Raw genomic sequence first — 17,145 nt, 5'->3', positions numbered from 1 at the left:
ATGTGTTGTTTGTTTTCTCTGGCCATGTGTTTCCTGGCAGACAATTCTCCATGGTTCTATTCCATTTCTGCGCATCTTGCAAGTGAAGCACTGACTGTCCTCCATTTTAGATTATCATTTCCAGGATATAGTGAACATCCATAGAAGGTATATAGTGCCTTCCTCTAGAGTAAAGGGCAAGCATACTTCCCGTTATAAAAGATTTGGGTTCCCCAAGTTCGGGGTTCCTCTCCTGAAATGCTACTGACTGTGTGTCCTGACATCATCACCTGGCCATCCTTGTGAAGCCCTATGGGAACTGAGGCTGATACTCTTCTACTGCTATTGCTGTAATAAACTGCCCTTCATCTCTGATCCAGGAGTCTCAGCTCCCCGGCAACTATCACAGGGGCTAATTTGCTAGCTTGTAAATAGCATAAAATCTCAGACCTTCACAGTTCTCAACAGTGTTCAGCTGAGAATCAGGGTTTCTGTGGGGCGGTTACTAGAAATCTGCCACAGGTCCCTTCCAGCTGCATAAACTGTCCACACAGGTGTTTTCAGGTACCTCTGCCACTCCCACAAGCAAACAGAGGCATCAGCCTTCGGATTAAACTCCAGCCACTTGCGCAACTCCAGCAGGTCCTGACATGTCCAAAGCTGGGGGGTGGGGTTAAAACACTTGCTCGCCTCCTCGCCTCTGACCATTCTCTCAGGGCCCCATGGACCTCCTTGTCCCCAGGTGGTACATTCTCAGATTCCAGGAGGATGCTGAATCCTGCTCTGGCTCTGTAACTGGAATGACATGGTGACCTTCCCTCAGTTCCCTGAACCAAACTGCCCTCCTTCTCCATCCCTCACGCCATTTCTTTCAGTGCCCCTCCTCTCCACTCCCCCACCCTCCCGCCAATGCCTCCCAGGTCAGGTCTCCCTGACCCACCTGAGGGAGCTACAACCCTCAGTTGGCCTGTTCTGCAGCTGCCTCCCATCCCTAAGACAGTTCTCCTCTGGGCAGTGAAGCTGGGGGTCCAGCGAGCCCATCTGTGCAACACCCCATCCCTGGCCCCCACTCAAGATGCTCATCTGGGGCTTCCCTGGTGGCGCAGTGGTTAAGAATCCGCCTGCCGATGCAGGGAAACGGGTTCGAGCCCTGCTCCGGGAAGATCCCACGTGCCACGGAGCAACTAAACTAAGCCCGTGCGCCGCAGCTACTGAAGCCCACGTGCCTAGAGCCCGTGCTCCGCAGCAAGAGAAGCCACCGCAATGAGAAGCCCGTGCACCGCAACGAAGAGTAACCCCCGCTCGCCGCAACTAGAGAAAGGCCGCGCGCAGCAACGAAGACCCACGCAGCCAAAAATAAATAAATAACATAAAAACATAAAAGAATAAAAGACGCTCACCTGTCTGATGAGCAGCCCCCTGAGCCTCCCTTCCTTCCTCCTGCAAGCCAGGGCTCTGAAGGCACCCTTAACCCCTCCCACCTCTCACCACCGCCCCTGCCATCCAGTCACTAAGTCCTGCCTCCTAAGTTTCTCTGGTGTCTGTTCCCTCTGCCCCAAACCCACCGCCCTAGTTCACACCCCATTGCTTCTTGACTGGTTTCTTGTAGCAGCCACCTACCAGGTGCCCCTGAACTCCAGTCCAGGCTCCACAGAGTGCCCAAGTGACCATTCCAAGAAGTAAACTGACTCGTAGCCCTCACCCCCTGCTGAACGAGGTTCAAACGTCTTACCATGGCACCTAAGCCCTTATTGTTCCACCCTCTCCTAAACCACCTGAGGGTAAGCCACGCTGGGCTTCCCTGCAGTTCCCCGAAAATGCCCTGCTCTCAAACACCCCTGCGCTTTCACACCTGCTCTCAATCCTTCTGGGAATGCCCTTCTTCACTCCTCTCCCTGCCCACTTTCTGGGCACCTACCACTTCCTATCCATCTTTCAAGACCCATCTCAAGCATGACCTCATTTGAGAAGCTGTCCCTATGGTCCTCCACAACCCCAGCAGCTGGGCTCTGCCCCCTTTCCTGCCACACAACTGTGCACACACATTATCTCCATTAGGGCATGTCCCCATTATGCAATTATTTGTTCACATTGTCTCCTCCTCCAGATGGTAAGATCCTGGAGAGCAGACACCAGAATTGTTCGTCTTTGTGACCCAGCCATGCTCCATAAATCCTGGCTGACCAAATAAATGGATTGTTTCACTTCACTCATCTCTAATCCCAAGGCTCACTGGATGGTGAGCTGTGACCAAGTAACACAGCTCAAGAGAGAGGTCGTCCTGAGGGTTTCAGGCTGGAAGACGACTCCAGAATGGAGAAAGAGGAACACTGAGGCTGGGGAGGGGTGTATGGGGGTTGCTCCCTCATGAAGACCAAGGAATGGCTGCCAGATAGTGAGGGGCATAGAGAAGAGTCAGGTCCCAAAGGAAATGCAGACCTGGAGCAGCATGGCTATTCTCTGGCAGGTATGTGCATGGTGGAGGGAAGGGGGCAGGGAGGGGAGACCCAGTGGGGTCTGGATTTGAACCAGATGCTACCAGATCCAGCAGGCAGGCCCAGAAGGAATCCCTTAGCAGCACTCTCAGGAAATCCAGGGCTCAAGGTATTTCCTTGGCTCCCAGGACAGGGAGCTCAGTCCAGTGACAAGGGACATTGTCTCCTACCTCACTGCCAAGGAAAGAGACCCTACACAATGAGACCTGGCTCACATATTAAAAAGCTTCACACCCTAGGGACTTCCCTGGCGGTCCAGTGGTTAAGACTTCGCCTTCCAATGCAGGAAGGGTTTGATCCCTGGTCGGGGAGCTAAGACCCCACGTGCCTCGGGGCCAAAGAACCAAAACATAAAACGGGGGCAATGTTGTGGTAATTTCAACAGGGACTTTAAAAATGGTCCACATTAAACATTTTTAAAACTCTTTAAAAAAAAAAAAAAAGCTTCACACCCTAAATGCAATGTGATATCCCTGATTGGATTTGGATTTTGGAACAGAAAAAGGACATGAGTGGAAAACATGAAATCCGCAAGAAGTCAACAGTTTGGTTAATAGTATTGCGCCAATGTTAATTTCTTCATTTTGACAAATGTACCACAGTTAGGGAAGTTGTTAACTTTAGGGGAAGCTAGGTAAAATGAAGAGTATTTGGGAACTCTCTACACTACCTTGTAACATTTCTGTAAGTCTAAACTTATTCCAAATATATTAAAATAAAACAAAACCCCAAAAACCTTTAAAACATAAGTTCAAGATTTAAGAGGCAGAAAGAGAGAGAAAGCAAAAGTTCAAAGGGAAGGTAAAGGTGCAGAAAGTGGGATATATGTTTAATTCTTAGTTAGAAATCTGAAGACCTTTGCTGTATGCATTTATCCACTCAACAAATATTTATTGAGCATCTACTATGTGCCAAGCATTGTTTGCAGAGTCGGGGTTACAGCAGTGAACAAAACAGAACCAATCCCTGCCATCCTGGGGCTTACATTTTAGTGAGTCTAAACTCACTAGTCTACACTCTAGAGCTTAATCTGTTTGTCTAACCCCACTCCACCCTACAGGCTCCAACACTCAGCCCCCAGCACTGAAAAGCTGGGCCAGTTCTTCTCGGGGTCACATCAGGGTCCAGGAAGGGCTTGCTTTGACCAGCGAGAGTCAGGAGGTCTGAGGTGGCCCCGGATTGTGCGCGGAGTTGGGCTGCTTCTTGGCTTCTGACTAGAGATGGAACTACATGCCTGGCCTTTCTCATTTGTAACATGAGTAAAGCAGTAAGAAACCAACTTTCTCCCAGAGATATGCTTAAGTTCAGTGGGCATGAAAGTGTGTTCAAAGGATAAAAGTGCTTGCATTAATACGATTGTTGTAAATATTTAGATTCAGACTAAGAAGTGGGTTAGGACCTCTCTTCTGTAGTTACTACAAACCCTCCTCCTTCCGTCGTCAAAGAACCTTCGCAACTGGAGTAAAAAATCGAGGCAAACATTGCGCGCTCAGCCAGGGTCAGGCCCACGCAGCCGCTTGGTCCTTAGGCAGTCCTGGTGCAGCGGGCAGGAAGCGCGGAGCGTCCCCGGCCTGCGCCCGCCTCGGCTCCCAGGGGAAGGGCCGGCGGCTGTGGCGCCGCGCTCTGGACGGGGCTCCGCGCCGAGGGCGCCGCGACAGGTACCGGAGAGCGGACCGCACCCCTTAGGAGGCCCACGCTGGCGACCCGCGCCGTGCCCCGCGAGGGGCCCAGCGCAAGCTGCCCGGGGCGCCTGGCCCCGGCCCAGCCGCCTTCGGAGGGAAAGTTGTTGCTCAACCCTGAGGAATGCGGAGCCGCAGCGGCGGCGGGCGGAAGCGGCGGGAGGATCACAGCGACGGCCGGCCGGGGACCGCGCTGGGGCAGCGCGCTGCAAACTTGGCCCCGTGAAAACCCCGGGTGCGGCGCGCAAAGCTGGGCCGCCCCAGGCCCAAGCCGGCCCACGGCCTGGAGGTGACAACCACGCGGCCCGGTGGTGCAGCGCGGGGCTAGGATGGCCGGGCCGTTTGGGAAGGGCGGTGGCAGAGGCAGGCCCGAGGACAGAGGCAAGAACCTCCCACTGAGAACTCCAGGAAGGCAGAGGTTTTTGTCTTTTATGATCTCGATTAGCCCCCCACGCCTGCAGAGTGCCATGAACAGAGTAGGCACTAAATAAACAGTTTTGAAAGTGTGATCTAATCCCTCCCGGCCTCAGTTTCCTTCTCGGTGCAACAAACGGTTTGATCTCTGAGGCCCCTAGCAACTCTGAAATTCTAGGATGCTGAGATTAAATCCCATGTGTACTGCTGTGGTTTTGCTTTTAGTTTTTCAGGGACATTTTTAGTGCTACCCTTTATGATGTGCCAGGAGTGAATTTGACACCAGATGGCTTTTTTTTTTTTTTTTTAAATAAGAAAGAAGACAAAGGGAGGGAAAAAAATATTTTCCAACTGGCAGTGCTGCCAGCATTTTGGAAGAGAATCCAGGGAGGCAAAGAGGGGCTGTTTCAGCCTGATTCTTCCTCCTCCCGCACACTCTGCCACCCTGGCCTCCACCATAAATGGGGTAGATCAGATTGGAGCTTTTTATAGACGAGGCGAAGGGAACATCATCACAGGAAGCTCCACCCCGAGTTAGGGCTTGCTTTGTCCTCTCCTGCTCTCACAGGGAACTGGCCCCTGAGCCACAGGGGCACGGATTCCAGCTACAGGCAGGGCTCCGGCTACAAGCTGACCCTGGCGTTAATTAGAAGAACAGAGAGACACCTGGCAAATCAAAAGCTAGCGTTCCCTGCCTGGGGAACATTAAGGAAAAATAGCCCAAATGGCAGTGTCTCTTCTGGAATTCCTCTCTTGGATCCCAGCTCCCTCTCCTCACACAGGGAGGAGGGGAACTGGTCCTTGCTCAGAATGGCCTCTAGCTCAGTTCTTAATATTGTGGCAAGGAGAAGGGAAATTCCTAGAATGAGCCAGTTTGGCAGTGTGTACTGTGGTGTCAAACAGGGATGGACACCTGCAGTCACACTGCTTGGGTTCAAATCTTGGCTGCACTACCCACTAGTTGTTTGACTAGGACAGTGACTTCGCCTGTCTGTGCCTTAGTTTCTTCCACTGTAAAATGGGATAAACCACCCCCCGCGCCCCTCCGCCACCCTTATAGGATTGTTGTGTAGATTTAATGAGATAGCACAAGAAAATTGTTAGTGGTCTGCCTCTTCAACAGATCAACAAGGAACGTGTTCAATGTTTTTCTTATTTGTTCAGCTTCAGGATCCCCCAAACTAGGACCTCTTGCTGGATAGGCCCTTGAAGAGCCCCACTGTGGCACTGTCACCTCTGGGCAAAGGGATCTCAATCCAGCTAACTGGTCCCTCCCTCCTCCTTCTTCACATCCCCAGGAGACTGGAGGAAGGCAGCACAGGATGAACAGAAATCACGCATCAGGCTCCAACTTGATGAATCACCTTAAAGGGATGGGGTGGGGGAAGCTCAGTAAGAAATAGGTCACCCTTAAACCTGGGGGAAGAAGGGCACAGTAGGTGAGGAGAGGGGACCGTTGGTGCTAGGCTGGGAGGGTGTCACCACTGCAGTAGACAGTGAGGGGATTGTGATGGTCACCGTGGTATATAACCCGATGAGGTATCCTTGATTTTCTGCTGATAAATTGTTTTCTAGTTGTTTCAGATGCAGAGTTCTTGAATCCTTTACCAGCAAGCTCCTTGAGGTTAGGTTTTATCTTTCTGTTGTGGTATCCACCCCACACAAACTCCCAGGAGAAGCTACACAAAAAGTAAACACTCTGGAAGTGCTTATTGATTTGGTTGAGCTGTTTGTTATGGACTAAAGGTGTGTGTGTGTGTGTGTGTGTGTGTGTGTGTGTGTCCCCGTCCATCCATCACCCCCCCCCCCCACCGCACCGCCCAAATTCATATGCTGAGATCTTAACTCCCAATGTGATGGTATTAGGAGGTGGGGCCTTTGCGCGGTGATTAGATCATGAGCCCTCATGAATGGAATTAGTGCCCTCTTAAATGAGATCGCATAGAGCTCTCTTGCCCCTTCTGCCACGTGAGCACACAGCTAGCAGTCAGCCATCTACGAACCAGGAAGCGGGCCCTCACCAGACGCTGACCCTTCCTGCACCTTGATCTGGAAATGGAAATGTGAAAAATCAATTTCTCTTGTTTATAAGCTTCCTAGTCTATGGTATCATGTTACAGCAGTCTGAACTAAGACGTGTTAAAACAGAGCAACAGGTTGGGACTCTAGACTGGAGGGACAAGGGGAGACAGGTGGTAGCACCAGGGTCACCTGCTGGCCCCAAGTGTCTTTCCTTCAACCCACAGGCTCTCTCTCAAAATACAGCATTCAAACTTTTTCAGCCTCTAGAAAGTCAATGACACCTCGGTTCCCAGCCTGTCCTGTCACAGGGGAGCTAATGTCCACGGCAGAGCCGGGAAAATACATGTCTTCAGCTATTCTGTCACTCCTGGCCCGAGTGAGCCTCCAAGGCAAGCTTTGCCGCCATGTCTTTCCCTTTCTGGAATTCCCAGCCAGGACAGAGCCAACTGCTGCTCCCTGAGACATTTTCTGGAATCTCCACATGGTTCTTCACGTGGCTGGCTCATTCCCACCCTTTGGGTCTCCTCTTCAGAGCGGACTTTCTGGACCACCATCTATCAAAATTAACCACCCCCCTAAGATTACCTTCCATTACCTTATCCTGTTTATTGTGTTATTTACATGCTTATTGTCTCTCTGCTCCACTCAGACTGAAAGTTCCGTAAGAGCGGGGATCTTGTCTTCTGCTCATCACCACATCTCAGCCGCTTTCACAATGCCTGGTATATAGTAAATGTCTACTTAATAACTGGTGGTCCCCTCCCAGAGTTATTCCCCTTCTCTCTAGCATTTTTAGTCAATTCTTATTTATGAGGTAATTCTTGTACCTTCAAAAGATGCATCAGTCTCCTTTATTTTGAAAACTTATCAATCCTCCTCCTTAGCCATCAGCTTATTTTTCCCTCCTTCACCCCAGGCTACCAGGGAAAGATACTTGGCAGTGTCTTATGTGTCGGTTAGGACCTTTTGGTGGAAAGCAACAGAAGACCAACTAAAAGTGGCTTAAACAATGAACAAGTATATCATTTTTCAGAGGCAGACAGGATTGATTCCACCTTCAACAAGGTCAAGGCTCCAGTCAGCTTCTCTGTGATTCTATGGAGACCCCTGGCCTAGTGGGCTTCCCACCTCATGTCTCATTGACCAGGGTTGTATCACATGCCTGGGCCTAAACCAATCACTGGCAAGGAGGCAGAAGCACACTGACTGGTTGCTTAGATTTATCAACATTCATCGCCTGTGGCTGAGGGGGGTCCCCTTCCCTGAGTACAGGGCAGGTAAATTCCAGAACAAAATCAAGGCTTACCAGCCCAGAAAAAAAGGTAGGGAGCGGCTATTGAATCTGTGAGCTGCCCAATAACCTTCCAATAAACTGTTTTTCTGCTTAAGTTAGCCAGAGTTGGTTTCTGTGGCCTGTAACCACAGAATTCTGGCTGATGCAGCTCTGGGGCTGCACAGTGAGGAGTGACAGAAGTGGCATTCATGGCCAGGAAGGGTGATGTCAGCACACAGCCGTGAGATGGAATAGAACGGCCACACAAGGAGCAGGCGTGGAATAGCTCTAAGACCCCGGAAACAGCCCGTGGGGTTTTGAGAGCTGGATGATTAGGGCTTAGAGCCAGAGGCTGTATACTTCAAGTGACTTTACTGTGATTGTACCCCCAGGCTATGTAACCTGGGGAAGGTGGGTCACATGGAAGTTCAGTAAATACTGAAGTGGACTGAAGTGACCACCCTCCCTTTTAAAAACTCTATCCTTCCTCCGTGTCCAAGAGGCCATCCATGTAGATGACTGAAATGACTGGCCTTTCCCACCCACCGCGTTTCCTGCAGAAGACTTGAGCAATCACACAGCCCTTTCCCCCCACCTCACATCTCGCCCTCCTCAGGGACGGGCCGCTTGGTGGTTCTGCCCTTGAGCGGCTCTCCCACCTCTGGACCCAAGACTCCACTGTCACTCCGACCTGCCTCACCTTCAAACCTGAGCCTCAGACCCGCCCTCTCTGACCTTAAACTCCTTTCTTTCTGCTCCTCCTCTCGGCTGCCCACTCCTCTGAGCCTGCTTCGAAGAACTTGGTTCAGTCCCTGGCACATAATCAACATCTGATTAGTGGTTATCAAGACTGTCTCATCCTCTTCTGCCTGCTGGCGAATGGCCTGCCCCAAAGCCAGTCACTTTACTGCCTCTCCCCTCCCCCCTGTCCCCATTCTAGAGCGCCCCCCAGCCCCTCACTCTCTCCCTCCCAGCTAGGGGTTACTCCCTGCCTCTCACTACCTCCTTCCCTGTTCCTTGCTGCCTTCTCCACTGATTCTCAGTCTCACCTCACCCAGGCCTCACTGGGGCCCAGTAATCCTTATTATCTCTGGGGGCCTCCCAATCAGGTTCCTACAGCAGCTCTTCTAAGCTCGGAAGCTCCTCTCCTCCCCTGCTCACCTCCTCCTACAGATAACCCCCTCCCTCTTTGTCAGCAGCAGCAGCAGTGTCAGGCACAGACGGCTCTACTGTCCACCTCAGGGAGACATCTCAGACCTGTGGTCACAAGATGGTGGACTACAGCCCTTTCTGTCCCCTTTTTCTCTCAAAACATCACCCTCAAAACAAGGAGAATCAGAAACAGAAACCCAAGCTCCACCTTCAACTAAACTAGGAGATATTAAGAGTCCTGAACTGGGCTTCCCTGGTGGCGCAGTGGTTAAGAATCCGCCTGCCAATGCAGGGGACATGGGTTCGAGCCCTGGTCTGGGAAGATCCCACATGCCGCGGAGCAACTAAGCCCGTGCGCCACAACTACTGAGCCCGCATGCCACAACTACTGAAGCCCGCACACCTAGAGCCCGTGCTCCGCAACAAGAGAAGCCACCGCAATGAGAAGCCCGTGCACTACAACGAAGAGTAACCCCCGCTCGCCGCAACTAGAGAAAGCCCGTGCGTAGCAACGAAGACCCAATGCAGCCATAAATAAATAAATAAAATTTAAAAAAATAATAATCCTGAACTACATCGTATGAAAACAGAAAGTGTATGGGAGAGTGGCAAGAAAGGCAGGCCCAGAACATCCAGAGGCACATGCCCACGAGAAGCAAGTGGACTCTCCCCTCAGAGAGGCTAGGAATTGGAAGGAGTCAGTAAACTAGAAGGCAGGGGTCTAAAAGCTGGGGGCTTGTTCAAAGACCTACTTAAAGTGCAATTTGATCGTCAGGAAACTCAATGGTACCCAGCGCAATGAAGTGATTTACTGTGTTCCCTTCCCCACTCATGCAGGAGACAGGAAGATCGATACTAGAGATACAGTATTGAAACAGAGAGATTCTGGACTTTGCGGGGGGTCGGGGGGAGAAGAAGGAGTGGAATCAAAAGCTGAGGGAGGGGGCTTCCCTGGTGGCGCAGTGGTTGAGAATCTGCCTGCCAATGCAGGGGACATGGGTTCGAGCCCTGGTCTGGGAAGATCCCACATGCCATGGAGCAACTGGGCCCGTGAGCCACAATTACTGAGCCTGCGCGTCTGGAGCCTGTGCTCCGCAACAAGAGAGGCCGCGATGGTGAGAGGCCCGCGCACCGCCATGAAGAGTGGTCCCCACTTGCCGCAACTAGAGAAAGCCCTTGCACAGAAACGAAGACTCAACACAGTCCTAAATAAATAAATAAATAAATAAATAAAAAAGAACGTGAATTTCTAAAAAAAAAAAAAAAGCTGAGGGAGGGACTTCCCTGATGGTCCAGCGGTTGAGACTGCGCACTCCCAAAGCAGGGGGTCTGAGTTCAATCCCTGGTTAGGGAACTAGATCCTGCATGCTGCAACTAAAGATCCCACATGCCCCAACTAAAGATCCCACATGATGCAACAAAGATCCTGCGTGCCGCAACTAAGACCCGGCGCAGCCAAATAAATAAATATTAAAAAAGAAAGAAAGAAAGGAAGGAAAGGAAAGGAAAGGAAAGGGAAGGAAAGGAAAGGAAAGGAAGAAAGAGTGAGGGTGGGATAAAGCCATTTTAGGTAGGCAAAAGTCTCTAAACTCTTACCTCCCAGGCATTCTTTCTCAGGAAGCTACTGGAGGATGTGCTTCATCCAAACAACGAAGTAAACCGAGGAAGAGGAAGACACTGGGTCCCTGAAAGAGGAAAAGGGCAAAGTGAATTCTTAATTACTGGCCATGGGAAGTCCCAGGGTGACAGGTGTGCTACAGGCCTCAAGAGCAACGCATCCAGAGAAAAGCAGAAGGATGGAGCACCGCAGGACAAATGTCTCCAAGGAGAAACAAAACAGAACCAATAAGATTATATGACAGGTTTGGCCATATGCAAAACTGTACTGAGAAGGCGTTTTACAGAGCTGTTGAAGGGTGTGGGAAGATGGAGTCAGAGATTCAAAGAAAACCAAGCAAATAAAAAATGAGGCAATTAACTCCAGGAAAAACAAAAAAGTAGTACAAGAAAGGAAATGTAAACAGAGCACACAACAAAAAGTTATATTAGAAAAGGAAATGGAACCAGCATACTTGCCTCAAAAGTAAACAATATTTTCAAAGTCAATAATGAGATCACTGAAGATGGATTTAACCCTAAATTGTGATATAAACATAATGGGGGTGGGAAGAAGGGAAGAAGCAAGGAAGAGAACCAAAACCCTCATCTACCAAGACAAGGAGTCAACAAATTAGATAAATGAACCCAGAATGGCAGTACATATAATATTTAGAAATAAGGAAGGAAATACCAGAAGACACAGCTAAACGAGTTGAAAGCGGTTGCCCCTGGGGAGTAGGATTAAAATTGGGAGAAAGGCCAGTGGGACTTCTGTTTTTACAAGCCCTTTAGAATGATTTGATTTGTAAGCAATGTGTTTGTATTAGCTCGATAAAAATAAATATTAATTTTATAAAGCAACTATAAAAGGAGGTGTCACATCCTCCACTACAGAATGCCTGAGGAACTCTGTGTAGACTCAAAGGAGCAAGGGTCTCCCCATCCTTGTCCCCTCCCAGATGGGCATTACTCATCAGCTCAGCCCTCTTCTCCCAGATGCACTCTCTCCATCTCCTCCTGTTCTGTCGGCCATTCACAGGGTGGCTGTACTCCAGCCCTACTGAACTGTCAGTGTCCAGAACGTGCTTCTGGGACTTCGCATGCACCACGCCCTCTACCTGGAAGGTTACTCTTTCCTATTCCACTCTCACCCCAACCTATATAGGATACTTTAAACTTCAGCCCTCAGCTGAGATAACACTTACTCCATAGCCATCCTCCTTCCCACCCTAGTCTGGACTAAATGCTCTTCCTCTGTGTTGTCCTACAACTCTGCGTCCCCACTGTCGCTCTTAGCACACTGCTCTGTACATATCCCTCACTTGTTTAGCTTTCCCACTAGACTGTAAGCTCAGTGAGGACAGGAACTCATTCATAATCACTCTAGTTCCAGGTCAGGACCTGTGACTGGTAAAATAGTCAATGATCATGCAAATGGCTAAATACGTGATTCACATTTAGTAAGAGCTCAATAAAGATTTGAAAGAGTAATAAATATTCAAATGCAGACCTCCCCCTCCATCCAAAATATGCCTCCCTCCTGTCATCTCCATTCTACCCTCTATACTCTCCCTCTCCTACAAGGTCAAACTTCTCAGGCAAGTTGGCTGTGGCCAGTGCCTCAACTTCCAGTCTACCCACTCCTGCCTTGACCTCATAAAGCAGCAAGGCCCTTCAAGGGACCAGGTTCAGCTCCACTAAAGGGATTTCTAACTGAGTTCACACTAAAAGTGACGGAAGCAGTTTAGAGACTGTCTGCACAGCCGGAAGGAAAGCAACCCCCTCTTAGTTTCTTGTCCCCGGGCCCAAAGTACAGCTCTCAGAGGCCTGGCTGGGCCCCAGGCTAAGCAGAGGGGACACGGTTAGCTCTTGACTTGGGCCTAACAAAGATCCGTCTGGCATAAACTAAGCGACTGGCTCTACCCAGTCTCTCACCTCCCTGTCCATTTTGCTTTGGTGACTCCCGGCCAGTGTTTCCAATGGGAAAGGCGTGAGGCCCCTGCCTGGGTGCAGGGAGGCCTGGAGGTAAGAAGCGTGAGTGCTCAGCGTGGGCCAGGCACACAGTAGGCGCTGGAGGGTAAAAATCCGCCTGGCATCACTCCCCAAACGAAGCTGGCCTCCACGAGGTCTGGGGAGAAGGCACCGGACCCGCCTCACTGCAGAGCCTCTAGGTCGCCCGCCTAGGTCAGGGGCGTCCTGCCGCCCCACCCCCATCGCGCCACGTGACCTCAAAGGGCCGTCCGGGGTTTGGAATGCGGCAACCTCAGCTTTGCCCCCAAAGGGGCCGGCGGAGCGCCTGCGGAGGGAGGGAGGGAAGAGGGAGGGAGAAAGAAGTGGCCGCACCCGCGGCTCGGAGGACTGGAGGGGTGGGGGTGGGGCGCAGGAGGGGGGCCCTTCTCTCCTTTCCCCAGTGCGCGCGCTGGAGGAGCGAGGGAAGGAGGTGGTTTGCCTTCGTCCAGGAAACCTGTAAATACGGGTCGAGAAACTCGATCTGCTCCTGTCGCTTCCCTATTTAGGAGAAGGGACGGAGCCAGGCGATCAGTGGCTCCTGGGGGCGCAGGTCACGTGGCCTCCCAGGACTAGGTGGGGGGAGGGGGAGGCCGTGCTCCCGAGGAACCGGGATCTAGGGAGGCCGAAATCCCGGCCAGGCCCGGCGGCTCCTGTCCCAAATAGTTTCATTTGTCCTTATCTTACACGCTCGCATACTGCCCGCGGGGTGGGAGGGTCGAGGGTCTACCCAGCTGCGGGTTCGTCCACGGCACGCGCCCTTTCTGAGTGCTGGGCGAGGTGTGTCTGTCGGTGTCACCAAGCCTCAGTCGGCTCCGGCCTCGTTTGCAAAGCCCGGGTTAGATGTGACCAGACTTCCGAGTCCCAGACTCTTGTGCCTGTGGTGGCCGTCAGGCTCTGAGGCTCTGCTCCGGGTCTGGGACTCCCTGTCCTGGGTGGTGGAGAAAGTGTCTAGGAGGCTGGCGTCCTGCCTCCGAGCTTCCCTGGCTCAGTGGCCTGGGAGACCAGCAGTGCCCCGGGAGGAAAGTGCCCATAGGGACTGGCTTCCAACAGAGCCTACTGTTTGCCACTCTCTGTGAGGGCATGAGGGGAGTGGAGGAAAAAAGACAGTGCCTGCCCTCAAAGGAGCTTACTCTGGAGTGGGGGCAACAGTCAAGTAAACCAGAATGAAACTACAGGAGCACAGAGAAGCATCTAAGTCCCGCTGGGGACCTGGGAGGATTTGAGGAAGAGGTGGCACTTGAATTGTATTTTAAAGGTTGAGGAGTCATCACACACCGGAGGGGGAAGGGCACGCAGGCAGAAAGAACGGCCTTTGCAAAAGCGTGGAAGCACACGGTGCCAAAGAATCACAGGTGCCTCGTTCCTCCGGACAGAATCACGGGTGAGTGTGGGGAAGGTGTGCGAGATGGGTGGGGTAAGCCACCAGGAGCCAGAGCCAGGCATCTGTGCTTGTTCTGAAAGTCGTGGGGAACTGCTGAATCATTCCATATAGCCAGGATCAGATTTGCATCTTCTAGGAGAGCTGGGGATGGATTTGGATTTGGGCCCTAGAGGAGAGAGCTTGATGCGGAGCCTGTTGCCAGCCTCCCCTGAGAGAGTGGTAGTGGGAGTGGGAAGAATGCAAAGGCCTGACAAATACTTGCAAGGGGAAGAGCCACTTGGCCTCAGGATGGATTGGGGGGGTGGGTATGAGTGGGGAGGAGGAGTCTTGAGTGACCTCAGGTTTCTGGCGTGGGGAACTGGGCAGATGATGGATGCAGAAGGCAAGGTTGATGATGATGAGAGTAATATTTATTGAGCACCTCCGGTGTTCCGGGCGCTCATCGCTTCACATATTATCTCATTTAATCCTCACAGTGATCTATGAAGTAGGTACTATCATTATCCCCATTTTAAGATGAGGAAACTAAATCAAGAGGCTCAATAACTAAGTGGTAAGGTTGGGATGATGAACATGCCTGCACCTTGCCGAATGCATCATCCCAAATCTGAAGCCCCAGTGAGGTTCCCCGGGCTACTCTACGTAGAATCTATACCCACCACCACTGGCTCCTCCCTCCCTCCCCAGCCTCCACATCTGGCACCCCCACAACTGTTCAGTCACTGTCACCAGATCTGTCTTTCATCCCACCCCACCTCACCCCCAGGACCTTGTCTGAAACAGCCAGTCAAAAGCCTTGTGACAGGAGGGCACGGGGCTCCGGAACCCTGGTGCTGAGACCCCACCTTCCCAGTTACAATACAAAACGGAACTGAGACTCTGCAGGAACAATCAGAGAAAGCAAGAACATGGATGTGTTCTGTTTGTAATAAAAATTTTCTTAAAACATTTTAATGGAACATTTCAATGACATCAGAGGGTCAAGAAAGGTCTGTCTCGGCCCAACCCTGTGTTTATTTTCTGTGGGGAAAGGGGCAGGGTTCTGGAGCAAGCGTGCACCTCCCATGGAGGAAGCTCCCTCAGCTATTTCCCTTTCCCAAACCTTGGCTCAGGAACAGCCAGTCCAACCGGAGGAGCCATGGGAGACAGGAATGGCACTCCTTTGAGCCACACCCTCACTACCCCACTGCCTGCATTCAGGTGGTGGTAAGGGCAGGAAGGGGCTGTTGCTTCCAGATTGCCTCTCAACAGCCTTCCGGTAGAGGTAAAGGTAAGATACGGGGAAGAAACAGGTAGGTGACCAGAGATAGTTTGTAAGCTTTCTCTTGGGAGAGGTGTTAGGCCTAGAGAGCCCCGGCCTCAGCTGTCACCCTTGAACCTAATTAAACAGGGCCCACCCAAAGTCACACAACCAGCAACTGGCCCAGGGCCTGGAGGGAGGAGGGTATTTATGAGGCTGTTTGAGGCAGAAGTTAGGCCTCCCACTTCCCCAACCCCCTTAACTGTAGGAAAGATGCCCATCATGACCCCAGACAGCTTTCTGGGCTAAAGACCTATAATCTGGGGACAGAGCAGTGAGAAGCCCATGGCATCAAGAGTGCAAGCCCTGCCTGTCTGTGTTTCAGGCTCCAGTAAAGCTGCCATTGCTTTTGTAGTTTCTGGAGGCACAAAGGTCCTCACCAGGCTTCACAGGGACCTTCCATCATCTCACCCCTCTGCCCTTGGTTCTGTTAGCACCCCTGTGCCTCTGGTCTTAGAAGGGTTCTGTGTGTTTTCTTAAAAATGAAACTTTCTTTGACCTCAGAGCAAGAGGTACTTGAGGGCCACCTCCTCTGTATCTTTCAGGGACAGCTAGAGCCCTACACACAGAAGGCGTCCACAGCACACAGAGAAGAAAGCAGTGTGGTTCCAACTATGGGTCACAGCCTGGTGGTGGGTCATGAGATCCATTTAGAGAGCCATGACCAGCATCTTAAAAAAAAAGAATACAATAAATAGAAAGTATCAGAGTGCGTGCACATAGCAAGGGTAAGTATTGTTTTTTGAAACTTTTGTTTCAGTTATCTCACAATACAAAATGTATTCTTGCTGTGTGTCTTACTGAAACCCTGGTTCAGAGCACTGGTTAAGACATAGACTCACAAATACATAAAGAAAGTCTGCCTGCTCTGTGTCAGGCACTATGCTAGATCCAAAATGAATAATACAGTCTTAATTCATCTTCTGGTTGGGAACTCTGTAAGCAAACTATCTGCAAGAAATGATGCTAAGTGCTCTGAGAGAGTACGTAGGAGGCTATAAAGCTCTGGCTTGAGAGTGGGTATCTGGGAGGGCTTCCCAGAGGAGGTGATGCAGTCAGAGTTCTTAGCAAGAAAAGACAGTGACCAAAAAAGAAAAGAAAGGACAGTGACTAGGTTCTGGTATCTCTTCCATCTTATAGATAGGAAAGGAACTAGGTAAAGTGTCAAGATTCAAGTCTTAAAGTCAAAAGAGAACTTCTAGGGAGTTCCCTGGCAGTCCAGTGGGACTCAGCGCTTTCACTGCCATGGGCCCAGGTTCAGTCCCTGGTCCAGAAACTAGGATCCCGCAAGCCGCGTGGCGTGGCCAGAAATAAATAAATAGATAAAAAGACAACTTCTAGTCCTGCCTCCTCTTCTTAACAAGCTGTGAGACCTTAGGTGAGTCAGTTAACCTTTCCAAACCCTGTTTCCTCATCTACAAAATGGGCACATCTGCTCTGTCAACCTCGAAGCAATAAGAGATCAAATGTGACAGAAAATGTATGTGAAAGTACTTTGTAAACTATAAAAGGGGGAGGGATTGTCTCTATGGAGGAGGAAATTACAGTGTAGAGAGGTGAAGTGTCCCGCCCAACACTACCGAGTGGGATGGGAGGGGTGGGGGGGAGCAGGTACTCCTCAATCCTCAGCCCTCAGCTCCTGCCTGCACTCCCCCCTCCTCCCACCACAGCAGCTGAACTACCCCACTAGAGGGTGGGGGGAGGGCCCCAAAAGGCCCCCTTGCAACCTATTAAAGATTTACCTCAAAAATCCTTTTCTATTCATGACCTTTTGACCTTTTGACAAAGATGGGAGGTAAATATGTGAGAACTCCTCCCTTGCCCCTTCTGTTAATGAATTA

The 17,145-nt window shown here is 51.1% G+C and overlaps 1 protein-coding gene across 1 annotated transcript in view; it reads right to left on the bottom strand.

The window, feature by feature from the left end:
- Positions 1–12,828, bottom strand: part of ATP23 (ATP23 metallopeptidase and ATP synthase assembly factor homolog) — an 89,534-nt gene extending 76,706 nt beyond the window's left edge. Inside the window, exons 1-2 of the mRNA XM_036867032.1 lie at positions 12,549–12,828; positions 10,611–10,699 (exon numbers count right to left, since the gene is read on the bottom strand). The gene's annotated coding sequence lies outside the window, so the exon portion shown is untranslated. The remainder of the gene's footprint in view (positions 1–10,610; positions 10,700–12,548) is intronic.
- Positions 12,829–17,145: the final 4,317 nt, after the last annotated feature.

The sequence above is a fragment of the Balaenoptera musculus genome, chromosome 10 (assembly GCF_009873245.2).
Source record: "Balaenoptera musculus isolate JJ_BM4_2016_0621 chromosome 10, mBalMus1.pri.v3, whole genome shotgun sequence".
Classification (NCBI taxonomy): domain Eukaryota; kingdom Metazoa; phylum Chordata; class Mammalia; order Artiodactyla; family Balaenopteridae; genus Balaenoptera; species Balaenoptera musculus.
This window is presented reverse-complemented; position numbering and strand designations above follow the sequence as displayed.